The sequence below is a fragment of the Microcebus murinus genome, chromosome X, assembly GCF_040939455.1.
Source record: "Microcebus murinus isolate Inina chromosome X, M.murinus_Inina_mat1.0, whole genome shotgun sequence".
Lineage (NCBI taxonomy): Eukaryota > Metazoa > Chordata > Mammalia > Primates > Cheirogaleidae > Microcebus > Microcebus murinus.
The window spans coordinates 31,509,500-31,536,908 of NC_134136.1; the positions used below are offsets into that span (position 1 = coordinate 31,509,500).

General features: G+C 43.8%; 1 long non-coding RNA gene and 1 pseudogene across 1 annotated transcript in view; one reads left to right on the forward strand and one right to left on the reverse strand.

The window, feature by feature from the left end:
- Positions 1-27,409, forward strand: part of LOC105884214 (uncharacterized) — a 129,636-nt gene that overhangs the window by 92,517 nt on the left and 9,710 nt on the right. The window lies entirely within an intron of this gene.
- LOC109730260 (putative ATP-dependent RNA helicase DDX43 pseudogene) lies at positions 2,845-8,679 on the reverse strand (annotated as a pseudogene).

Here is a 27,409-nt window from a genome sequence, read left to right on the forward strand (position 1 = left end):
CGATTTTATTTTAACAAGCCATCCAGGTGATTCTTATGCATGCTAAAGGTTTGCAAACAGCTGATGTAGAAGGAGCAGGATCGGGGCCCTATAAAAACCTTCATACAGCGCCTTAGCTAGGTAGATGGGTGTATGAGCCTGCCGCCCTGCCGCCCTGCCGCCCTGCCGCCCTGCCGCCCTGCCGCCCTGCCGCCCTGCCGCCCTGCCGCCCTGCCGCCCTGCCGCCCTGCCGCCCTGCCGCCCTGCCGCCCTGCCGCCCTGCCGCCCTGCCGCCCTGCCGCCCTGCCGCCCTGCCGCCCTGCCGCCCTGCCGCCCTGCCGCCCTGCCGCCCTGGTTTGGTTGAAGGCTCTGCCCACTGGGCCTGGTGTTCTGGCAGTAGGGGCGGGGCTTAGGGTTTGTTTTTCTAGGTGATGTACTTGCTCTGGGAAGAGAGAAAATTGGTGATGACTTTCTGGCTTGGGGTGAAACTGTGGGAGCTCTGAGGGCCAGCCTGCCCTCAGCATGGGGTTATCTAGTGGTTGGAGCTCAGGATGTAAAGACTGTTGGCTTGGACACAGTTCCTGAGGGGGTGTGGGTCATAGCAGCCTCTCCCAAGGGAGGAAGCTCTGAGACAGTACTTCTTAGAATTTGAAATGGGCATGGTCCTCAGCTAAGCCACAATCAAGGGAGGGAGGACTGTGGGGATGAGAAGCTCCTAGGGTGCAGCTGTGCAGGCCTCCCATCTGATGAAGGGTAGAATGGGAGGGGGACAGGAAGGTGGCACTTGGGAAATATCTCCTTTGGGCTAGAAAGGAACCTGATGTTGGCTGTAAAGTGTGGTTGGGGGGGAAAAAAAAGATGAGCATGGTCTCTGCTCAGCATTGGACTGTGGATGCCTGGGTCAAATCAACTGCCTAAGGAGGTCTGGGTTCCTGAGCTCTGGGTGGTTCTTAGATAATTGAGAAGTTGGCTGGGGAGAGAGGTAGGGTCTTGGCCTTGGTCACTGTAATGAGGCCCCTAGCCATTTCTCTCTAGTTACTAGGATGGCTACCCCCTGGCAGCTGCCTCAGATGTCTAGGTAATGTTTCAGGCAGGATCCTAGAAAAGGTCACTGCTAGACCTGAGTTCATGTACTTTGGGCGTGGTTGTTGGAACAAGGGCTTTCTCTGAACAGAATGGGTTCTAGAAAGGAGACTAGGTCTTCAAACAGCAGCTTTTCTGATTGAGGGGCTAGTGTGGCCAGGTACCATGAAGTATCTCAGCAGCCTCTGCATCAGCTGAACTTCTAGAATCTATAAATAGACCCAGCTTTGGCATTGGAGTATGGTTTGGTCTAATGGCTTAGAAAGAAGCTCATGGGAAAATTCAGTGTGGCTGTGTGAGCAGCATAAGCTTGATATACTCCTAATAGCTCATCTTAGCTTGAGCTCATCTTCCCTAGAGGTGTTGCCTATTGTCCCCCAATGCCTATGGGGTAAGGTCAGAGCTCACCTCTCGAAGGACTCATTGACTGTGGTGGGTTGGTGGAGGATGAGCCCTAGGGTAGAGTGCCCAGGTGCTGAAAACAGGCTATCATTCTTTACTCCACGTGACTTCTGGGGCAGGGCCTCCTAATCCAAGGATGAGCAGCATGGGATCCCACTCTGCCTCAAGGTCTTTAGTCCAGCAGTGGTGGAGGGGGCTCCTGTGAGGAGAACACACTGGCTGAATGTTGAAGTAAAGGTGTAAGTAACCTGAGTTCACTGAGCAGCCAGGAGATAGGTAGTAACAAGAACAGAGGCTGCAGGTGGGAAATGGCTTCTCCTTGTAGAAACAAGAAGAGGTTAATGCCCCTACCTTGCCATGAAAAGGGGCCAAGCCATGGTGGAGACAGGACCAAGGGTTGAGGCTGGATCCTTTCTGAAACAGGCACTGAGGGGAAGAAGGCCTATTACCATGAGACTGGCACCAAGGTAGTCTGTAGCATCTGGCTAAATGGCATCAGTGTCTTAAAGGTTCTTCGTCCCAATTGGCTATGGAGTCACCTCAATGTGAGCTGTCCTTGGCCCCCAGACCTCAGTCCTACAGCTGGGGTTCTGTGAGCCAGACTGTTCTGCTTGAGCAGTTGTTCCAACAGCTGTGACAGCAAGTCAGGGTGGTCTTGGCCCAAGATAAGTCCCTCAGAGCATCCTGTTGCTATAGTAGACTCTGTATCTATCTCTGGGATACTATTCTTGTCTCTGTTATTACCTTGGGAGGTAGTATCCCCAGGCAGGAGCACCTTCCTATGTGTACCCTGAGAGCAGCCACTCTGGGCTCTGTTCTCTGGCAAAATGCTTCTGCCAAATAACCTTTTCCTGCCCCTCTACCCAGGGCTGCTGTTCTCATAGTCTTTGTTCTTTTGCCTATTACCTGCCTTCAACTTGACTTTCTTCATAGTGAAAACATCAGAGCCAAATCATCCAGGGCATGGGTTTTTTCCCTTTTGTGGGCCTTTTCATGGTCTCTAATATTTTTTATCACATAAATTAACATTTTGTTAATGACATCTTTTTCACTGCCATGACATCTGAACAAGCATTAAACTTACAGACTGACTTTAGTACAGCAATATTACAGGAGACAATTTAAATTTTTTTTTAAATAGAAAGTTTTAAGTAAAAGAATCTCTACATGTTATATTCCTTAACATCTAGGAAAAATTTAACTCACATTTAAATACTTTCCATTTTGTTGAAGTATAAAATACTGAATTCTACATTTTTAAACACTATTATTTTAAGAAGCCGGGAAGTCTCTTTATAACTGCCAATATGTTCCAGTACTCCCATATCCAGTATGTATTTCTACAATATCTTGAATTCTCCAGCACTTTTCAATGAGGCATTAATAAAACTACTTGGGCTTTCTCTGAGGCCTTCCCATTTTTCTTTCCATTTGTTTTTTCAGCTGATAGGCCTTATCTTTCTGACGTTCCCTTAAGCTCCTCCAGGACAGTCTGATTTGCTCTTTTCAGTATATCGATTAATTCTGTTGCAATTCTCCAGTCCTCATGACAAGAGTTATTGCAATACCTGTTCTCCCTGCTCTTCCAGTCCACCCTATTCTGTGGATGTATTCTTCGATGTTCCTTGGGAAGTTGTAGTTGTATATGAGTAATATCGTGAACATCCAGATCTCGGGACACTAAGTCCGTGGCAATTAGTATTCTTTTCCTGTTTTAAAATCTCTTAAAGCCTTTTCTCTGTCCCCCTGTTCTCTGTTGCCATGTAAGGATTCTACTGATATGTCAGAGAATCAGGTCACTGGATAAATGATCCGCAACGGCTTTTCGGCAAACAAAGACAATGACTTTGTCGTTGGACGACAAATGCTCTAGAAATGTTTGGATGTGACCTCGTTTTTCTTCTGTTGTGACAATTGCACTCTGTTCTACTGGGCTCACAGCTACAAGGTCCAACGTTCCAACATAGATAATCATTGGTGTTTTCAAACAAGACTGTGCGAGTCGCCTAACAGCACATGGCCAAGTTGTACTTGTCATAATAGTCTGCCTATCTGGGCACACATCTAACAAAATCTTCATAATCTGGGGTTCAAATCCCATATCAAGCATTTTGTCTGCTTCATCCAAAACCAAGTAGGTTACGCTTTTCAAAGTTGACAAAGTTATTCATTTGCAGATCATTCAACCTTCCAGGTGTTACAATGACGATATGTATACCTTTTCTAAGATCTTCTATTTGTTGGTCTCTATTTCCACCACCATATGTACAAACACTCTTAAGTCCTTTATATGAATATTTAGGACATTCAAATTCCACTTGAATAGCTAATTCACGAGTGGGTGTGAGAACTAACATACTGGGTCTTCCTCTTTTTCTCTAACTTGTGGTTGACCGTCTACATGAATAAATCCAGGCATTAAATAGGACAATGTCTTTCCTGTTCCTGTTTGGGCTATTCCTATAAGGTCTATTCCTTATAGAACTATTGGCCATGATTGTGACTGAATAGGTGTTGGCTTTTGAAAACCTGCCTTTTTAATGGTTTCTAAAATTTCAGGGTAACATAGAAAGGCATCAGCAAATGTACATGTAGGATTAAGGATTGGATGTTTTTCACCATCTTTCAAGTTATCACACATATTAAAATTTTCCTTTCTCTAATTGTCTACCTGTGTGGTCTCTAATATTAAACCTTGGAATGTTCCCTGTCAGATACTTCTACTGGCTGGATGTCAACATGTACAACTTCTATATCTTAGCTGTCATCCTCGTATGATCTCCTTTGCCCTTTCCTTCTGGGAGATTTGTCAATCTTGACTTCAAGTAAGCTAATTTGTTTCTTAGTTCAATTCTGCACTCATAGCCATTGTATCCTTCTAACTACTTTCATGCCTAACCTATTTATTGCTAATACCTCTAGAATATCTGCCTCTTAATTCTGTCCCTGGAGTCTGATTCAGTTAACTAGAAAAAGTTGTACTCATATCTTGGCTTCAGCTCATTTTCCCTGGGGGTGTTGTCTATTGTCCAGCAATTCCTATGGGGGAAGGCCAGACCTCAGTGCTTCAACTCGCTGAGCACAGTAGGGTAGAGGTGGGGAAGCAATGAGCCCTAGGGTAGAACATGTTGGTGCCAGGGAGATAGCTAATTACTCTTTTGGCCCACAAAATGACTTCATAGGGCAAAGGCCTCCTTGGCTACCAGAAAGGAGCAGAAGGCCAGTATTAGGCTATAACCCAGTAGCCCTGAGGAGAGGTAGCATAGGTGGGAGGTATCCTTGCCAAGGGATTAATAAGCAATTTCCCTACCTGGCTTTCCTTAACTCAGCGCTTTTTCACCTGGTCCTGATCATGTTCATTCCTGAAGACACCTGACACAAATGTCTCTATGAGATAGGCCTTCTTTCAACAAAGTAGGGAATAAGCAGGAGTAGAATTCAACCTTCCCTGGTTCCTAACTTGTCCTCCACAGCTGTACTGGGCTGCCTCCTGTCCTGGAACAGTCACTTGCCTCATACCAGGTCAAAACAGCCCCCACCCTGGAGGCTTGTCTCTTTCTTCCAGTTTATCTCAATCTCTCCAGGCTTGATCCTGGTAGAAGGAGCTAGCAATGGTCAATATCTTTGGAACTAGGACTAGATCTATTTTCAAGACTTCATGGAGAAAAGCATTAGTAGATGACAAATCTGTGCTGGTTTTGGTGGTCTAGTGAATAGAAGGCTAAGTATGTCAACCTTTAATGAAAATCATAAAACATGACTCAAGTATAACCAAGCTTGGGGATAGCCCCCTGGGAAACACCAACCCCAAAGGAATGGGGTCAGTGTCCCAAGTAGAGAAACTAAGGCTTCACTTAGAGGCAGAAACAGAAGTTTAGCATGGTTCCACTGAAAGGTGAATACATGTTAGAGACTCAACCAGCTACAGCTTACTTCATTCTGAGGAAGACTGCCTTGCCAGTCGGTAAGAAAGGATAATGGTCTTGCGGGTGTCTTCTCACTTTAACCACAGGAAAAAGAAGCAGTTACATGCCATGACTTAGGTCACATAGCCACATTCCTCTCAAGGATCAATGTAAAGTTCTAACAGCTTTGAGTTTAGCTTTACAAGTAACAAAATGGATTAGTAAGTCTTCTGTGAAGTCCCTAAATCCATGCTGTCTTCTATACTGTCAACATAAAGGAAGAAACAGGCAAAACTAAAGAGTTTATTTGGGCTAAGGCTGAAGCTTAGAGCCTGGGAACCAATAGATTCCAATTAGCAGTTATAAGGTTTTTTAAGGGGGAAAGAATTAGGAGGTGGCTCCTAAATTGTTTACCAGGAATTGTTTATCAGCTGATAGAATATCTGCATCTATGACTTCTAGAGACTGGGAAGAATCACCAATAACTCACAAAACATTGTATATCTACCATAAGATCTTCTAAACAGTTGAAAAATGAAGGCTCATCTGTCATGATAGAAAATTCTAAGAATTTGTCTGAGATCTTCCTTCTGGGATCACCCTTCTAGCTGAAATGACAAAAGATCTCTTTGCTATAAATGCCATCTTGTCATTCTGAAGAATATGCTATACATACTACCATTCTAATGTTATCTTACACACTGACAACATTCAGCTTGTTGCTATTGGGGTCTACGCCAATGCTAACTAATATTTAGCTTCAAAAAGCTGAAGTTCTCTTACAAAACTGCTACTATTCTTAGCCCTATCCTTTGAACTTTTTTGGATGCTACTATCAAACACTAGGCTCATCTCTTTGACTCCCAGATTGGTCTCCACCAGTCCTGCAGATGTTTCCAGAGTTCTCTAATCTTGGATCATAGAAGCATGGATTTTTCAATCTAAAGTATTATCTCTGGATTACACATGCTTCTTGAGCTTTAAGGACTTGGTGTTTCAGGGCTATAAGAGTTAGAAGCTTTAAGTATTATTCAATGTGATAAATAGAACTTGGATTTATTCCAGCTGTACTAAAGAATACATAAGTCTGACTCAAGTCTTGCTATTAGAGACTAGACCTCATTTTGTCCAAAGACCTAAGTAAGCGCTCCTTTGTAGTCAAGAGACAAATTCTGTGATCTAGTGTCTATGAATGTAAAAATACTAAGTTCTTATCCCATTCTCATCTCCTTCCACTCAACCTGTGCTGCCAGCTCTCAAGTGAACTAGTCCTACAAGTAACCAGCAGTAGTTAACTCCTGGCATTAGCATCTGGAATTAAGATATTGTTCCATTGAACAAGGCTGTAGGAACTGATGTGGCAGTACCTCACCTGTCTGTTCACACAGTAACCTCATAGCCTCTCTAAGCTTTTTTCCTCTAGAAGTATCTGGCTCAGAACCCACGAGAGATCACATAGCAAATGGAGGGCACTGAATTAAGTACATTACTTAAGCATAAAACTCAGGCCAGCCTAAATTATCTTGTCCAGCTCCTCAGTTAAATTCTAAGTCTGACCAATCAGACTTGTGAAAGTGACCATATAAAATATCCTGCCTGAGGTTGGGTGAAATCTTATACTCACCTAGAAGTAAAAGCTAGACATGAAACCAATGAAATGCATTCCTAACTTAGCAGGCTAGAAGTCTCAAGGCTTGCTGACTTGGGGAAAAGTCATATCTATAAAGATCCAGATAGTAACTACTTTAGATTCTGTGGAAAAGAGATAAAACATCCTGGCTCACAGTGACTATTACAGCTACTGGTATATCTAGACTATCTTCTAGATCCTAAGACATTCTACCCTTTGACCAAGCATTGCAAGTGAGTCTCCTGAAAGATTTAAGTCATCCTAGGTACCTCTGCTTTCAGCCTCTCAAGTTGACCTAGTTACTCTTTGAAAATTGAAAAGCTAACTGAATTCCCTTTAACCTGAAGCATAAAGGTATTGGGAATGGTGGTAGGGAAAACATAACAAATTTCAGGAGAAAGTAATAAGTCTAAAATGGACAAGGTCAATATATAACAAGCATGGTAGATCACCTTCCTCTTTGACCATGCTATCTTCCTTCTATACTAAAGACAGATTTACTTCTTAAACTTTGTATATCCTTAAGCTAAGATTCTAGACCTAATTGAGTTTTGCCAACTAGGCATATTTGAGGTGTCACCTACTAGCAATCCAGGATGTAGGGATAGTTTGTCTGCAGAAGCATCTCAGCATCTGCCACTGCCTGTCAAGGAAGTTGTGACATTAGCTTCCTGGTTACCTGTACTCTAGGTCGTGGCAAAGGTATTAGCTCTCTAGAAGGCAGGTTCTATGGTACCACTCAGGCAATTGTTCTTGGAAGCTAGCTTAATCTGTTCCTAAAAGAGATGATAAGCTTATAACTCCATGTTCTACTTGTGCTTAAGATACCTAGGAGTTAGGATTTAAGAAATATCCAACCAAGAATATAAGTGTATTAGGAATATAAAGCCATTGAAACAGGTATCACCTGACTTAACCATTCTTAAACACTCTGGCAGAATGAGTCAGAATGGAGGCTGAATGGAGATAAATAAAAGTAAGGAAGCCAGATAAATAGTGAATAAGAATGGATGTGTGGAAAGTAAACAGGCTTTAAGAATAAAGGGAATTAGATGTATGTATCTTCTTTCTGGTTCATCCACAAAAGCCGGGTAGGTACTAAGCATCTAGTACATCTTATTTTCTCTCATCCTATCACTGCTTGATCCAGGAGGCTCCTTACTTTGTGATTCCTGGAAGCTTGGGCATATGTTTTAGAAACCCAAATATTTCTGAGTAGTCATCTACTTTTCACAGTAAGGGAATTAGAGACATGATATTGTTGGAGGTGAACAGACTAAGGGTACTTGGTTGAGATAGCCTGACTTGGGCTCAGCCACTTCTTATATTGACTGAAAAGTGGTATGAATCAGGGATGGACTTATAATCTTCTATATGCTGTTCTGGGAAGACCTTTCCCCACCCCATTAAGGAGTTTTAGAAAAGGACCTAGGATACCTAACTGGATGTCATGTCTTAGAACAGGAGGCTGAATAGTGCTGATTCTACAAACAGAATAATTATGTGTCTTCCAAGCTTGCTGGAAACATCTGTTTCTCAGACAAGGACACCACTCAAACAAAACCAGTTCATACTTCAATAGTCACACTATAGTTCTTAGCTTCTCTGCTCTGTGAACTAGAATCCACATAATGTCCATGTACTCCAGTAGAATGTACCTGAATCCATAGGTTTCTCCATCTTCCCTTGCAATTCTCTGAAGCAGGGCTATTTGTTCCATAAAGTCAGCCACATATGGGGTCTTACTACATCTCTGCAATATAACTTAATGCATTCCTCTCCTGGCTTTCTTGTAAACTTATACTTGGATCTAAGAGCAGATTCAAGCTTACTTGATAAGACTAGATTATATGTGGCTATGCAGCTTCAAGAAATGCATTGTATCTGGTTGGTGCCTGTTGAAGTTAACAGCCACTACTACCTAGGCCTAACTTGGGAATTGTGATGTAGTAGTAGTCTAACACCAGCTCTAGAGAGCTAATCCCATCTCTTAAGCCAGGATAAGCACATGACTTGCCTTCATCAGCTCTTATACCTTAACACCAAACATGACTGTTCTAAAAAATACTAGTTTCAAGTGACAGTAATGGTCAAACACAATCTTTACAGTCAAATGAGTGCGTAAGTTTCTTAGCGACAACTGTCGTGCAGCAGTGGCGACACATAGCATTGAAGATACTCAAATGAATCCAAAGAACATTGAGTGCTCATAGAAACCTGTGAAGCAGTTTGTAAAACAGTATTAGTTCATACAGGTCAAAGCTGCCTGGGAACATAACTGGCCTCTGACTAAAAAATAAGACTGAAACCTGCCCAAAAGGATGCTGTTGGGCCTTCTCTCAAAAGCAACTTATTAGTAGCAACTTGTGAAATAGCATTTTAGTCTTTAAGACGCTGATAAGGAAAAGCAAATGGTTGTCTGAAGCACCAGGGACATATTCGTCTTGACTCATGAGGTCACTTCAGTTAAAGCACAAAGCAAGACTATTTTCTAGCTTATCATACTTAGATGTGGTCATGTGCTAAGTTCTAGCCAGTAGTAAAACATATCCTAAAATGTATACTACTTACAAGCTTGCCTCTAAATTCTCCTACTTGGTTCATTTCCCCAACTATGATGGGAAAGACTCTGAACGTCTGTTCCCTACCTATAATGGGGAAGACCAAACATCTGTTCAGTCCTTAGACGTCCCCTTGACACATCTGTTACTTAGTAGCCCCCTCTGGTCAGTTTGTTCCTTATATTATAGACAAAATATTTCCTAGTGCCCTCTCTTCCTCATCCCTACCTAATGATCTTCTGCTTATCTCTTTGCCCAATGGCAGCAAGAAGACAGAAGACAGCAAGGGTGGGAGTCCAAAGACAATGGGGTCCTATAGTTCCTTGGGATTGCTGCTTCACTCCTAGCTTGATCCAAGAAAATGACTTTTCCTTCATGGTGTCTTTAGAAACTCAAGTTTTCATATACCAAGGAACAACAGCTGGTTCCACATGTAAGGATATAGGAAATTATAGTCAGGTAACAAGTTCACTTTGTTATAATGCCTCAGGTTTGTCCAAGAAACCATGGGTAAATACTAATACACAGGGTATAGGGTTATCAGACAAAATGCAAGACCTATGTATAGGATGTGCTTATGTCAAAACGCTTGTCTATCTAAAACTCAAACTTGACAGCCTCTTTTCCCTTGAGGCTAGTAATCCCAGCAGGGGGACTTCCCCATGTGACCATTTACCACCTGACACAGAGGCTTCTATATAGTACTTGGCAGAAATAGAATTAAAAAGGCTGCCCTAGCTTCTTACATTTGCCACAGTTTTTGCTCAGAAGGGTAACATGGCATTTGGGGCTGAAACAGGCACCAAAACTCTAACTCTCTCAACCTCAACTTCCTTCTTGAATACCCCAGAAATGTACATACTACTTTTTCACTACCATATCCAGGCCTTGCATAGGAATATTGCCAATTAGGGGAATCACATTGGTAAAGTTGCTTAGACTTCTGACTTTATGACATAGATGCTCAGTTTGAGCTGCTAGCACAGGCCTGTAGAACACAGTACTCAAAAAGCTGGCTGGAAGCGAAGGGGAGGTATTGATGTCCTTAGGTTTTAGTAGTCTCTGAATTACATTGTCCTGAGAACGGAGCTCTGGTTGCATAGGCTTGCTTGACCTGCCCTTAAGCTGAGCTGCTCAGTAAAGCTTGTCTGTTTAGCTCTAAGCCCACCATAGTCTCCAGTGTCGCGCCCGCCTCGCCAGCAAGGAAGACGCGGCAACCGGAGTTCTTCTGACAGCGCTTTATTGGGGAATATGAAGGTGACTAAAGCGGAAGACCCCGAGGAGCTCTCGGAGTGGGCTTATATAGGCACTAAGTACATTAGGCAGAATCTGATTGGCTCACGCAAGAGCCCTCATTAGCATACTTGATGAGAGACAGGAAAAAGCCCCTACACATGCGCGGTTCACCCTGTTTATCAGTCTTGTGGTATGGGTGTGACCAGGAAGTCGGCGCCATCTTTCAATGGCGTTAACACCGCGCCCCACACTCCAGGTTCTTTCAAAGGCTTGGATTTGATTGTCATAAACATGCTGATAGAACAGGACTCCAGTGCAATCTGAGCCCACTATCCTCAGGAAGAGTCCAGCTGATAACAAAACATCGTTTATCTTAGTCTTGCCTCTGAGTTTTACTAAAACTCATAGTATCTAAACTTTCAGCATGAGACTCTACGATATAAATAACAGTATATGTCTACTGCTGTAGATTAGCCTGCTCTATGGGTAGGCAACAACTTATGTGGCTAGTCTATTGATGACTCTTGGTTTCCTATTTCAGGCTGTTACCTGCTCCACTCAGTCTAATTGCTACCTTCCTTGGTCAGCTTAGTGTCTCCACGCTATCCTCAGAAAGCTTATAGAACACAACCATTTGTGTTACGTATGCTTTCAGACTTAAATCCTTAGGCATACCTGAGTACATGCCTTAAATTGGATATAATTATGTCTGGCCAAGTAAATCTTTCAAAGTCTAGTTTATTTCTAGTTACCTTGAGGTCATGATGTTAGAACTGGTACTATTACATAATATCTTTGATCACTATTCGTGACTAGAAGAATGACCTAGGAAACTAGCTGGCTATGGGCTTCCATCATGCCAAGTGATGCTGGGATTTGTCTCAAGTGTCTGGCTGAGGTTGGCCATGTGGGTGACCTAGTATAATCAAGACAGATATAGCTTGAACCTACAATCCATTCTCGGGGGCCCCAATCCTAGACACCCATGGTTCTTAGACTATAGGTATAAGCCACACTAGGCTAGATTTGATGCCATACGAGACTTGTTCTCAGTTCGGTCCTACCAGGTCCTAGGAAGTCTTTCTTGCTCCAGTATCACTCTACCCAGGTGCTGCATCAGACAGATCCTCATAGTCTTACGGATCACAGCCTGACTCCTTGACCTGATCCTGTCTGAAGTTTATCTTCATAAGCCTTTCGGGTTCTATGGCCTATCATCTGCCCTACCTGGGATGTCTGGTCTCACCAACTGAACAACAGAACTATGGTGATAACTGACATAAAGGTCAAGGGAGTTATAGCCTTCTTGTTGTGCCCAGGGTATACTGCCTCTTCAGTGAAACCTTTACGTCTGATCTGTCAGCTCTTGACCTTTGTGCATGAAGTTTGATAGCTAACGATGTCTTAACCATACATGTAGCACAGACAAGGATATCTAGGTTTTATGAACACTGATATCAAGCATGATACTTGGCTTTCTTGCCATATATAGGTATATGGCTGGGCTCTTGGCTGAGAATGGGATCTAGGCTACTGCATAAGTTAGAAGCCCAGTGTTTGATGGTCCTTGACTACCCCTGGTCCCATATTATACCCTGGTAGGCTCCTCCTAAATAGGTTGGGGTCTCTCTTAGAGCCATGTTCTGACTACATGTGATCAAATGGGCAGCTTGGAAGCTGCTGGGGACTTCCTCACACTGGAGAATTGGAAGACTACTGAGACTGGCAGTTAGTATCTCCAAGGCCGGCTGCTATTATGGGGCTCCCCCGCAGAAAAATCCTGAAGCTAAGGGCCTTATGCTCTCTGGCACCAGTAGTCTTTGGCATAAAAGAATGAGTCATTGGCCAGGCATGGTGGCTCATGCCTATAATCCTAGCACTGTGGGAGGCCCAGGTGGGTGGATCATTCAAGGTCAGGAGTTCAAAACCAGCCTGAGTAAGAGCGAGACTCCATCTCTACTAAAAATCAAGAAATTAATTGGCCAACTGAAAATAGAAAAAATTAGCCAGGCATGGTGGTGCATGCCTATAGTTCCCAGCTATTAGGGAGGCTGAGGCAGAAGAATTGCTTGAGCCCAGGAGTTCCAGGTTGCTGTGAGCTAGCCTGACGCCATGGCACTTTAGCTTGGGCAACAGAGTGAGACTGTCTCAAAAAAAAAAAGTAATGCTAAGACCTTCCAGTCTGTCTCCCTGGATCTAAGGCCATAATGGAATCTGGTTCTAGGTCTGCAACCAGACAAGATCATCTTTCTCATTCCTCTTCTATGTAGGGGGAACATCACCTTTCTCAGTTAGCAGCTGTATATAGGCAGGTCTATGTATCCTTGCCATTCAGACTCTGGATCCTTGTCCTGTTCTATGTTGTCCAAAGGTTATATGTGGAAGGTCCTTTCCTGGTCTAAGACCTGTTTTCTTTCCTACCTGGGACCTCATCCCTGGGATATCTAGAGATAAAAAGACAGTGGTAGCTACAGCCAGTACCCTCCAGTTAGAGCTTATGCTCTGATCTTTACTTGGCTGAGCCTAAAGGACCTATCTAGTCTTCCAGGGAAAGGTTTTCTTGGGTCCTGATGAGACTGTTTCTTTGACCTATAAAGATAGTGTGTCTTAGGATCTAGGCTACATCTAAGATATTCATAAGCTAGGTATATGTTTATAGTCCTAGCTACTCAGGGGGCTGAAACAGGAAGATCACTTGAGGCCAGTCTTAGGAACAATAGGGAGCCCCCTGCCCACAGTCTCTCTTCTGGAAAAATGGGCTTTTGGCATCAAGTCTGACAGAAGATATTCAGATTCAAATTCAGGTCTAGCTTCTCTATTTCTATACTTGATAGTCTGGTTATTTAACAAAGGGAATGGCCTGAACAGCCAAATATCTTGTCTGTTTAAAACATCCTTCACTCCTTTCTGAGAACTAAAACCTGCATCCCTGCCTCAGGCCAGTGGTGGGGAGGAACAGGGTAAGTCTCTTGTTCTACAGGAGATGGCTCAGCCCAGACTTGATAGAGGGAGGTCCTGGGTGGAAGTCATGGGATTGTGTTCAGTAGAGATGGAACAATCAGGATCAACTGTAGTTGAACAGCAACTGCCTAAAGCTGAGAACCCTTCCTTTAAAAGCTCTATATTTCTGCTTATGTTCAGGAAAATCGAATTTTGAGATAAGTCTACCATTTTTTTTCCTTTGCCAGCAAAGTAATAAACTACTTTCCTTCTCAAACTACTTGTTACCATTCTTCTTAATGTGGCCTCAGGGACAAGTGCTGAGCTTTCAGTAATAGCCAATGCCCTGGCTCAAAAGCAGACATAAGCAGAGCTTTTCACTGTAAGTCCTATTCCTGGCTGAATATAACAAGTACTCTTTGTGTTATTCCCTTCCTACACACATTAGTTCGCTAGGGCTGCCACAAAGTACCATAAACCAGGTAGCTCAAGCAGAAACTTGTCCTAGTTCTGGAGATTAGGAATCTTATCTAGATGTCAATAGGGGTGTTGCCTTCTGAGGACATTAAGGTGTGTTCCATGCTTCTTACCTAGCTTCAGGTAGCTTGCTGGCCATCTTACAGAAGCAGCATCCTGCCAACCTTCACATGATATCTTTCATGTATCCATATCCAAACTTTTCCTGATACTAGTTACGTTGGACTAGAGCCTGCAACAACCTCATTTCAACTTGATTAGTTGAAATGTAAAAACCCTATCCAAAGGCCGGGCGCGGTGGCTCACGCCTGTAATCCTAGCACTCTAGGAGGCCAAGGCGGGTGGATTGCTCAAGGTCAGGAGTTCGAAACCAGCCTGAGCAAGAGCGAGACCCCGTGTCTACTATAAATAGAAAGAAATTAATTGGCCAACTAATACATACAAAAAAAACTAGCCGGGCATGGTGGCGCATGCCTGTAGTCCCAGCTACTTGGGAGGCTGAGGCAGCAGGATCGCTTGAGCCCAGGAGGTTTGAGGTTGCTGTGAGCTAGGCTGACGTCATGGCACTCACTCTAGCCTGGGCAACAAAGTGAGACTCTGTCTCAAGAAAAAAAAAAAAACCCTATCAAAGGTACAGTGGTATGGGACCTCTAAACGAGCTTAGAAAGATATAATTCAGCCCATAACACCATACTATCCTTCACCTTAAAGCCCAAGGGTCTTCTAAGTCTAACTCTAGAGTTGAACTTGCAGATACAGCAACAAATACTAGGCTTGCCTCACTTAGGCAGTGCCTCACCAAGGCACTGGAGTTGATCAGCCAGTCCCAGTTTAACTCTGGCCTGTGGTGGTTATTTCTATAACTTGTTTGACTTGACTTCCCAGGGTCAGATGGCATATAAACCTAGAAAATGGTATAGGGCATGTCAATGATAATTCTTGTCAGCTAGAGTCTACTTGGATACAGAACCCTGGTAATCCTGAACAGAGCTCAGATGTTCTCACATGAAAGTAGCTCAAACACCACAGGTTGTGCTGCCAAGGAGTCTGAGCTTGAACTTGGAAGATGCAAGAGAACTAGGCCATGGTGGCTGGTCTTTGCCAGGATTCCCAGAGGGATTAAAGAATTTCAAGGGGCTAGCAAGAACAAAACTTCATTCCTATAGCTCTTGCCATTTAAAACTGAGGCAAGGCTGCAGGACATACTAAAATGGGGTTAGCACTAGGATTCCAGGGGATTGAGCCCTGTCAACTTAAAGGAAATCCAGGGATCTTCCTCTAAGCCTGTCTTTCCCAAGGGACCAAATAAGAAGGCTGGTAAGAAAAGGGCTAGATCTGATCCTCGGGATTCAAACTAAGAATCTCATTTCAGGTGAGCCAGTTACATACAAAGGTATCAAGTAAGGATCTATTGCTGCTGCCAAGCCTTGCAGATATTCCATTCTCAAGATTTTTGCTTGTTTACACACTTCACTACTTCACTAACCACGTGGTTTTGAAGTACTTTTCCTGCTGCAAACCCAGGAATTCGTAGCCAAGAACAAAACCCCCTCCCCTACCTTGGGTATGTTAGCAACTACATAACTTGAGCAAGTTTACTTCTGTCAGCGTGGCAGTCTGTTCTCAGTTGTTTCCTTGGCCAAAGAATGACCAAACACAAAGTATCAGGTCCAGCCTCTTTGGACTGCTTATCCTAATTCTTTGGCTCCTTGCTTGGAGGGAAGGAAAAAAAAAAAGCAGGGGCCGGTACAATGGAGTGACCACAAGCAAGCAGCAATTTCACACAGCATTTCATTATAAAAATGAAACATGTCTGTCATCTCAGACTGACTTGCTGACTGTCTCTGGGAATTCTTGTTGCCTTTTATTGGCCTGTTCCAGGGAAGGGTTTTAGGGGTGAGATGTGGGATGTTACAACCTTGGGAATACCTGTTAAGCATTTGGTATCTATACATGTGAGCTGCTTCTCTGAAAGCCCTATGGGAGATGAACCACAATGTAGATTTAAGCTAATGACATAATTGGCCTTAGGTTACTCTTGGTCACTTTCCAAATCCTATTATGCCTAGACTGGGGAATTCCCAAACCAGTAAAGTGTTCCCTCCTTCCCCAGGTGTAGCAGTTGCTCAGGATAGGATTAAGTGTTGGGCAACACCAAAACAGTACCCACCCTTATCCTTCTTCCCAGGTGGGGCAATTGCTCAAGGTAGCACCAAAGCAGGCTACTTGTCCCTAGAAGAAGTGGAGATTCTAGCTAATAATTCTAGATACCTTCCATAACCCTGGGGGGCTGTACCTGTTAGCTGCCCTCATCAGAGTGTAGCTCTTAGACAAGGTAGCAGCTCCACTTGTTTCCACTGCTCAGAAGGAGTGCATCCCCCAGCCAGGATTGCAGGAAGCTGTAGAAGACCATATCCTTGGGTACAATGGAAGCTGAGACATTAAAGACAGATTGGATGATGTCAGGGTGGCACAAAATAACAGGAATAATGAGGCCCATCCAAGTTATAAAGGCCTGGGGAAGGGGGTAGGTAGCTACCAGCTGAGTCATGATCTTCATCCCCTGCTCCAGGGGGATAATGCCCAAGTGACCCAAGAACCAATTCTGTTTTGGGGGCTTTGGGGAAACAGCAGAGGCAGCTATAGTTGTCATGGTAATAGATCCAGCCCAAGACGTGGGCCAGGAACCAGGAGGCCCTGACCAGCAGTAGCAGCAGCAGCAGCCATGGGTAGGTGGCCCCAGGCCCAGCCAGGACAGGCTCAGCTGCAGCATCCTTCTCTCAGAAGCAGCTTGTCCATACACCCTCCTCTTCCCCTCTGCTCAAACTACATTCATAATTGAATAACTCTGAGTAGTTATCAGCCATGATCTCCTGAGTTACCAGTTGATGCCTTAACCAACATCTTGGTCTGTTTCTTTGGTAACAGGATAAACACTGTCATATACATTATAACCTATTTAAGTCCTTGTGTGTATGTCCTGAGACTACTGCCTGTGACTAAGATAACTGGGAAGCTGGCCATGAGCCTTCCTCATTAAATAACTCCTAAGACTTGGCAGAGTAAGGCTTATACCATGTCTAGTAGTCCTGTGTGGCAGAGCCTAGAAACAAGTATGTAGCTAGGGGACTAAGTCCAGGATCAATTTTAAGAGCCTCTGATATCATAGTGGTTGGTTGCCACATGTAGGGTATGTCTCCAGCAGACTTTGTGAAACCTAACACTCCTAGGGAATTTATTCTCTTCCTGATCTTTGTTACCATTCCACCTGGAAGCCACAGTAAGAAGAACCTGAGCATCCTCATTGTTTGGCCTTTACTCTGTGCTACCTGGAAAGCTTGTTGGCAGGGTTTCCTACCTAGTCCGAAACCTGTTCTCCCTTCAACCTGGGACCCCCGTCCCTGGGACTTGTCACCTCAGGATAAGGTGTGGCTTATAGCATATCTCTGGCCTGCTGAGCACAGGGTCTAACCCTTTCTCTGTGGAATCTTCTCTGATCTTAATGTGGGATTTTTTTTTTTCTTCATCTTATTGTAAGATAGACTTCCATGTATATTGTCTCAATACATATAGAATAGACCTGTCTAGCATGAAGTCTGTTACGGTAAACTGTTAAGGTGCCTAGTTTCTCTATACCTAGGCACATGGATGTGGCTATACCTCTAACCGTTGACTTCCTCTGGAGCCACATAACTAGGACTCATAAGATCTTTCCTTACTTTTGTTCCATTCAACGTAAGGCATAGGTATGTCCCTGGACTACTCTTCCCTAAAGCTGAACTCACAGGTACAGCAGATGTATTAGACTACTACTTCAGAAATTGCCAGCACTACCAGGTCAGTGGCTAGAGATCAGGGCATGTTTACATGATCCTTTATGGGAGTCTCTGGTCTCCAGACAACTGACATGCTTGGCCTTACAGTCTTAGGGGCAAGTGGCAAGGGTTCTTCTGATCCTAATGTCCCTCTCTGGCAGAGTGTGGGAAAGCCAGGCAACAGAGCTCCTTGAGGGTCCTGAGCATGACCCAAATATCTCCTTGGAAAAGGATGGAGGCCCCCTTGGGCTGTGCTGGCACGTGAGAGGCCTGGACTTGATGATCCTGAAAATGTTAAGTGATTAACATGGCTGGGACAGCTAGCTTCCTGGGATTCTCTCCAAGGGTCTGTACTTAGTAAGGGTTTATGTGTACTCTGCCCCTGGTAGGCCTCACTTCTATAGCTGTTCAGAAGCAAGATAGGAGAATTAGGCCTAAGGCCAGCATCAGCTCTAGGATTTTAGTGAGGGTGAGGTATCTGGGTCAACCTAATAAAAAACCTGGGATTCCTGGTCTAGCTTTTCCTCATGACACTATTGGTGGAAGATTAACAAGAGAAAGGCTGGCACTAGTCACTAGAAGGGACTCATGCTAAATGAATAACTCCATGGCATCACATGAGCCAGCTAGACAAGCCATTGGAAAGATCAGGACTCGTGGCAAGGCCAAGAACAGGACCTGGGGCTGTGTCCCATTGATAGGGATATAACTTCCAAGGTGGGGTGTGTGTATATATAAGACCTTTCCCGGGTCAATAAGGGAAGAGTTTAATTCTAGAATCCTTAGCCAACCCTTGATATTGGGTCTATTGGTCAGCCTGGCCAGGGTAGGATAATCATGTGAGTTTCTTGTCACAACTGAAAGAAGACTTTTAGAATCGGCACTTGGGGATGACAAAGCAGGGGAAGCAGACTTGTCCTATGATATTAAGTCTGACTCTCCTGTTAAGCTATACCACTGGATATATGGTAGTATAGGGCCAAGCACCTGGCTCATGGCAGCCTGTGCTACCATGAGTTGACCTCATGACCTCTGGAGTTGGCTGTGTGGCCAACTCCAGAGGTCATGAAGGCTACAGTGTCATTCCTTCATTTTGGGTCATATCTTACCTTTGTCACAGGTTCTCTGCTATAGTTATCATTTTAGTGATTGAGTCTCCTTGCAGGCATCTGCCCTGTTCTCCTGAGAAGCTCTGGCAGGGAGCTCTAGCTTATGTCCCAGGGTGCTTTTCTCATTCTGGGGCTTATCCTACCCATATTCCCTGCTGCCTTGTGAAATGAGCCCATGCAGGCTACTTATGTCTTAGTTTTTTTCATATTCTGTCCCCAGGACTCTTGGAGTTGTTAGGCTAGTTTGGGACTCTGTCTTGGTGCTGCCCTTTGCCATAACACATTTCAGTTATGCAATCTTGTCACTGTTTCCCTTAGGCCAGCTGCAGCTTTCTTGGTCAGGTTGTTGTGACTGTCCTATCCCACCTGGCCCCCACCACTGCAGCCTGGCAGGGGTTCCCAGAAAATGTTGAGTTGGAATCTTTGTATGCCACTACCTTAGTCTCTTAGGCTGGTAGGTCCTTACCCTCAGTCTCTTCTCAGAAGACCCTGTTGTCTTCAGCTTCTGCCATTGTTCCCTGGGTCTGCACATGTGACAGATTCCCATTCTTCCATATGAAACATTGTATCTCCTAGTTATGAGGCTTTATTCCCGTGATTGCTTAAGGTTGTCATCTCGGGGGTCTCCTGTCAACGATGACCACTATCACAAGAACATAGTGACTTTTCCTGCATTAAAATTATCTAACATGATTATATAAGTGACTGTCTCAAATCAAGAACTTACTGGTTACTACAAGCTCTAATAAATACTATAATACAATGAAAGATAAGAGTCAACCCTTCACATGTGGAACATCACTCTAGATCTAGTCCTAAGTTTAGTTCATATATTTAATATCTTGATCATAGTACTACAATAGGATACTTACATATGTCCAACCATGTAAACTTCTCTAGAGTTACCAGATGACACATTGACCAATGATATTGCTATTGGCCTCTATGATGGGTTAAACATGCTTATATCTCGTCTCCAGAGAATCTCATCTGCTTTGATATCCTTGACTAGAGCGATGGCCTAGAAACTGGTTATGGGCTTAGCTCATGGCTGAACTTCTAAAATTCAGTTTTTGAAAACCAAAAGGGCTTTCTTCTAGACTTCAAAAACTGACACAACTTTCACTTCTACTGGGGCTTCACTTATCTTCCCAGGAGTGATTATCTTCAGCTGGCAACTGCAAGAGCAGAACTTTGGGCATTCTCTCTCTACCAGGTGTCCTCAAACTGCGGCCCACAGGCCACGTGCAGCCTGCCAAGGACATTTATCCAGCCCGCTGGGTGTTTTTGCCGCTGTTGCCTGTCCTGCTTAGCAACCGACTCATCCCGGACCCACATGTGTGGAATGTGCACTGCACTCTCCAACAGCCCTCCAATGGTCTGAGGGACAGTGAACTGGCCCCCTGTTTAAAAAATTTGAGGACCCCTGCTCTATACTGTGGTTCTTTTTCTTCATACCACATTTTTCTACAGGGTTTCCTTTTGGTCTGCTATTACTTCCTTTTACCTGAGGCCTCAATTGCCAACTGAAAACAAATGGTAGCTGTGGCCATTCATGTTAAGACTATTATTGTAGCTATGTTCATTTAGTCAGTTGACCGTAGGACGTGACACTTCAAGGAAGTCTTGGTCTTTATAAGACTAATCTCCTTTAGAACTTTGAACACAGGATCATATACCTTCTTTCTCGGGATCTAAGACTGCTTAAACTCTTGCTCATAACTAAATAGGCATTTGTGAAGAAAGGCTGTGACATATGGTATCTAGCTTATGAATATATCACTTACTGCCATGGTCACTGTCACTGCTTGACAAGATCTTAGTCACTGTCCTTTAGCATTAAGTCATCTATAATACAAGAATGTCCCCACACCTTCACCTCCAAATTGAGCTCACAGGTCTGACAGGGACCACTGAAAGGGGGTAGCCTAGAGGTCAGGTGACCTGTCTTCTGGTTGACTTTGGTCTGTTTCTAAGCCAACATTTTGTTCTAGTTTCCTGAGCTCATGGAACCAAGGCACTTGTAATACCTGTTTATGATAGAATTTGAGATCTGTTTAGCAGGGTCTAGGTAGCCTATGGCCTGACTTACGTCCTGACCACTTGCCATATAAAACTACTTATGCACTGTGGGAGGTGAAAAAATAGTGCTTAAAGATGAAAGCTGCCAACTAGTCATACTTAGTCACTAGTTACAGAGGCATTGAACTTCCCAGTGGGTGAGCCAGATTGGTCTGCTTTAGACTTTACTACATGCAAACTAAAAGGCACCATTGGTATTCCAGGCACAATCTGGATAGGCTATATCTAATAAACAACAAACCAGATATCCTGCTTTGGTCCTTCCTAGGAGAAAGACAGACTGCTAGGCAAAAAGCTGGCATTGGCCCTCAGAGGAGATTCAGGCTAAGGAAACCAGGAAACTCTGGCTCAAGTGAGCCGTAAGGTGTAGGATCTGAGCTTCTATGACAGAATCTTGTTCATGGCCAAGAACAGGATTTCTTGGCCTTCATCACATTTGCAGGGGCCTAACTTAGACATAGACTTCTTCCCCACCTAGAACCCCATTAGTCAACTCACAGGCATGTCAGAGATAATGCAGAAGGTACTAGAGGCCTCTTTTTCAAGATAAAACCAAAGCATATGCCAAGATGAAGACCTAAACGGCATCTATCCTGGAAGTGCTACTTGATATCTGCATGGTAATACATGTGGGTAGGTGGCCAGTGGTTCCTAGAAAGCTGTTCTTCAAACTACCCTGGAGGTACAAGATACATCTTAGGTTCTCATACTCATGTCTTCCAAGTCATCCAACTTCTAGTCCCTGTGTCCTTGGGTTAAGATGATTCTATCACTTCACATCACTTTTGTGAAGTGGCTCCCTTCTAATCTCCCACAGGCACTACAGTCTTAGTAATCAATGGGGGTGGGGGGGTGGAAAACAGGCCTTGGTTAAACTGATCCAAATGAGTAAGGGGAGACAAAGGGTTTAATAGAATTCTTTCTGTGGCTAGTGATGCTGAAGAAAGCTAGAACTACATGGGAAAGTTATCAGAATACAAGATGTAATTAGAGGTATATAGAGCAGGAAACATGCTTGTCAAGGCGTCCATACTAAGAATCACTATCTAAACAGAACTTGGACGGATTACTAAACCAAGGCAAGGGCCTGAGGAGTTATTACAGGACACACAGGAAAAAATTCTATAGATTAGTCTCATATCCCTGTTAAGATGACCCTTCAGAAGCCCAACATTACCAAGATGGTAGCTCACTTTTAGAACTTACTACAGAGACTGAGTTAACCAGTGATACTGCTAGCTGGTATTCTACAAACACTACTGGGCTACACAGGAATCCTACTTATTCTTTCTGTTCCAATTCCCCCATCATGCAGGCAACCAATCTAGTATGAAACATATCTAAATGTTTTCTTTGCACTATCATAAGATGTTTTATGTACATACCTTAACTGTATACTCTTTCCTGTTCAGGTATACCTGATACACACACCCATGTGTACATTTGGTCTATTCACCTGTTATACAATACTCCGTGGCATGCTGCCACACCATTCCCAGCTGCTCTCCCAGGACAGATACCCAATTGCCTCTGTTGCTACAAATTCTGAGAACAGCCTTATACGTGTACCCTTCTCTGCATGGCAAGAGTAGTTGAGGTAGGCCTGCGAGGAGATTAGCTACTTTTTTTCCACAGAGCCAGGTCCCTAAGATAGGGGTCACCACAGAGGATAAGGAAATTGATGGGCTACAGAGAGAAATAAAATAATACAGAGACTAAGGTATAGTTTATAGTTTTATATATAAATATATATATAAATCAGATAAAACACAGTGGGAGGTTCCTAGGGGACTGGCGGATCCCCACAACTGCCAGCAAAATGGTTAGATTCATACAGGTTTTTATAATCACAGACATCAGTTACCAGATGTCAGGGTAACATATTTGCATATCAGGGAATACAGTTGCTAGGGGATACGGCTAGTGGGTTTAGGGTCAAAAGTCCTCTCAAGGGGCTTCTAATCTATCTAGGTGAACAAACAGGTACAAAGTCTTTTAGGAACTAGTTTCTAAGTTCTAAGAAGTAGTTGTCAATTAACAAAGGTAAAACAAAAGAGGTATAGTGACTCAATATATCTTTGATTAGTTATGGTGAACTTAAAGGTAGACAGAGAGCAGGAAGCCCATCTCTAATAAAGCAGGTTGTTTATAACCAGGGTGCTTCTCTGGGCAAAGTGCACTCATTGTCTCTGGCTCCCATCATATGGGCCATATTTGCCTTGTCTTTCAAGACACAGGGAAGCTCACAGATTTTGAGATACTGGGAAGCCTTCCTGGAAAACATCCCTACTGGAGATTTGAGAGCTCTCCCATGATAGCAGCCTCTAGTAAGTGAACCATTGAGTCCACACATTCCTTTAGGGCAAAACCCTGCAAACTCCTGTTTGTCTTTAACATAGTAATATTGTGTTATACAATAAAATAATGTTCTTATGAGCCAAATCTCATTAATTCCTCAATCATATTTTCCCAACACTTCTCTACCTATAGGAAATGTCTTGGCTTCTACTCCCAGGAATAGAATAGAATATTCCCAGGAATAGAATGAATCTTATGAAGCTGCCTCCTATTCCCAGGTCATATAACTTGTCTTCTACCAGGTCTCTAATCAACCTAGACTCTGTTATAGAAATAACTCTGGCTAAGGAGCTTTTCTAAAAGGATAGGAAACATGGTATGATATGCCCAGCTACTTTCTTCAGAGTAAGCCAGTTTCCTATACTGTTGACTTATGGTAGCTTCTTCGTAGCTAATTCCTATAAATATGCTTGGGCCTTGCTGCTTTGGTCTGCTCATCTGTTGTGTAAATACCATGCTAGCCTTATACCAATGGCTCTGTATTAATAGGTCAAGTGACCTTTGTCACAGGTTGCTAAGCACATGTTCTTAGTTGATCAGGGTAGGCATCATAGTCTGATAGGCTTGTCCCTGACAGTGTCTTCTCCCTTTGTCCAAGGGAGAAACTTGCCTCTTGATCTGTCTGCATTCAAGGATGTTCCTGAATTGCTTGCCCCAGAAGTTCTTTCTGTGCTAGTATCTCTAGTACTTGAAGTGACAAGTAACTTACCACGTATATGAGGCCACCTTTATCCCTGTTTGGTTTTTAGGGGGGGTTCTCAGGAGCTGCCTTCTCCCAGAATATATCAGTGGTAGTAATGCTGTTTCTTGTAAGTAACACAAGTGGCTGTAATGAGACCTGGGTACTTTACTGCCAATAATACTCAATGACTGTGTATATGCCTTCATGTTGTCTCAAGGTAGACAGTAGCTGTGCCTTCCCCATGCTCTTGTCATGCAGAGGTGACCCTGGAAGCTATATATCCTAGATGATACAGCTGAAAACAGAATATTCCTAGACCTACACTAGGAAGAGACTTGTACAAACCACCTTATCCTCATAAGACTAGAAAAAAGTAAACTTTTGTTGTACTCAATCTGAATCTTTGTTATAATAGCATCACTTAGTGTTACCTAGATTGTTTGTCTCTATGGACTAAGCAGTCTTCTCTAATAGCTCTATTGCTTCCCATCTCCTTGTCTCAGCTGTGACAAGGAATCACTGCTGCTTCTATTATAAACTCAATCATTCCATAGAGCCTGTGACTCTAGGGTTCAGGCTGTACTCAAGGGTTGAATGCCTCAGTGAGGCATGTACTTCCTATAGTATTTCTCTAACTTATGGCTCTGGCATGCTTGGTTTCTCCCTGCTTGGCTCTTACCTGTGTTGTGCCCCAGAGGGCCTACCTGTCAATTTTCATTTCTACTCCTGGCAAAATACCATATAGTCTTCTCCTGGACTCTCCCTTCTAAATTCTCCTAGGTGACCTCTAGGAAGAAAATTTGGACTTATCTGCTATTTTACAAACCAGAGACAGAACATCACTGGCTTCTCATAGAATTCTTGAGCTAATAAACCTTCCCACATTTTTTATCTGTTAAATATCAAAGTAGACCTGGGACTAGAATGTTTAAAGGGAAAACACTCAAATATTCTCACAAGAATAGCTTACAGAAAAGCACATTAACCAACACTATCTGTAACTTAATGTTAGTATTGCTGCTTATAGACTTAATCCAGCACATGGGATTTAGCCAGATGTTGAACTAATTCTGTGGTATCTATTATGTTATGAAGGCTGTTCAAATCAAACAGATCTGTTGCCTATTTGAGTCGGGACCTTGGCCTTATCAGAGTTTAGCATATGAAGACCTTCATATGTTTCTCTTGACTTGCCACTAGGCTCACTTATGCTCAGGACCTTCTCCCCACCCCAATAGCCTGCCTATAAACTGGCTGAAGGCCTTCATGTTCCATTAAGAACTACTAGAACTCCAAATAGCTGAGGCTGGATAACCAAGCAGGTAAACTAGCAACTGCTAAGGATACTAAAGGGCAAGCATTCAGTGCCCCAGGGACTATCCTATTGCCCAGGGCAGAGTCATTTCTAGAACAGAAAACTGTGGCAGAGATCCTGGTGCTACTTCCTGGGGTTCTTGCTAATTGGGAGGCTATAACAGGCACATGCCAGGTAAAGCCTAAAACTGGCCTACGAAGCTTCTCAGGCAGTTCTGCCTCTAAATTGGAGCTCAGAGTCACCTGGCTGCCTAGGGAAGAACAACTTCTAGTGGAGGTCTAGTATGTAACATAGGGCGTCCATCACCCTACACAATAGCTTTCATGTCAGTGGCATTGGAGCTGGGGACTAAGGCCTTGCCCCAAGTGACCATTCAGTGCTGGGTACCCCCTGACTAGAAGCAGGAATATTTAGACATCTGTGGCTCTAGATACTAGTGCTCAAGGACATATGAATTCTCACCAAAAACACTGTATATGGTAGTACCTTATTCAGAGGTGGACTCGTGGCTTAGGTTCTCTTAGCCTCAGTTTTCTTCTATCCTCAGTTTTCTTCTATCCTCTCTTCCATAAATATCGGGTTGCTAGAGGTCTATGCCAACATTAGACTCCAGGTTCCTGACTATTGCTTTTTTGAGACAGTTCTGGTCCTGAGATCAAGCTTTTGGCTTTTCCCTATGCCCCAGTATCTTTATCCCAGGGTACATTCTAACTCCCTGCTACCCCAAAGCATGTCTCCAAGGACCCTTTTGGCTTTCTCTCTTGGAGCTCTGAAATCCTCCAACACATCTGATACCCTGTCTGGCCTGGTATCTGAGCTGACTATGGCCTACCTATTGCCTCTAAGGATCAGCCTTTCTTACTGCCACCCTTTCAGGCTTCTTTGGCATTAGCCACAGTGGTCCCCTTGCTGGTAGCACTAGTTCTGCAATGGTCTACAGGGCTCCTTAAATCTGTCTGGTTCTATGGACATTGAATCATGTTCATATGAAATATACTAGTTTCACATAGACTCAAGGAATGGACTGAAGTTCCCCAAGTTTGTAGAGAAAACAAGTCATAGCCTTGTTGGGAGCACAAACGGCATAGAGACTGATCAAAGAAAGAAATGTTGGCCGGGCGCGGTGGCTCACGCCTGTAATCCTAGCTCTCTGGGAGGCCGAGGCGGGCGGATTGCTCGAGGTCAGGAGTTCAAAACCAGCCTGAGCAAGAGCGAGACCCCGTCTCCACTATAAATAGAAAGAAATTAATTGGCCAACTAATATATACAAAAAAAAATTAGCCGGGCATGGTGGCGAATGCCTGTAGTCCCAGCTACTTGGGAGGCTGAGGCAGGAGGATTGCTTGAGCCCAGGAGTTTGAGGTTGCTGTGAGCGAGGCTGACACCACGGCACTCACTCTAGCCTGGGCAACAAAGCGAGACTCCGTCTCAAAAAAAAAAAAAAAAAGAAAGAAATGTAGACCTACCTGGTAGTGGGATTGATGGTTTGAATGGTATCTACCCAAAGGAAATGAGTGTCATAAGCCTTTCTAATGATCCTTCTGGACGTTGCCTTGGATCCTAGTAGCTAGGCTTGTCAAATAATCTGGCTGGGAGGACTGAAGCTAGATGCTAAGGAACCTAGGTATCGTGGCTAGTCTCAGCCAGGGATCTAATTATATTTCATATTCCCCAAGAAGGCTATTGTCCTTCTGCCCATGGTATGCTCTTAGGCCTCTTGAGTCTTGTACCTCTATCTTCATAACCTCAGGGAGTAGTTTTGATATATAATAAAGAACAGAAGGAAGATGGCAGACTAGAAGCAGCCCATGAACCTGTAGCTCCTGAGGAAAGAA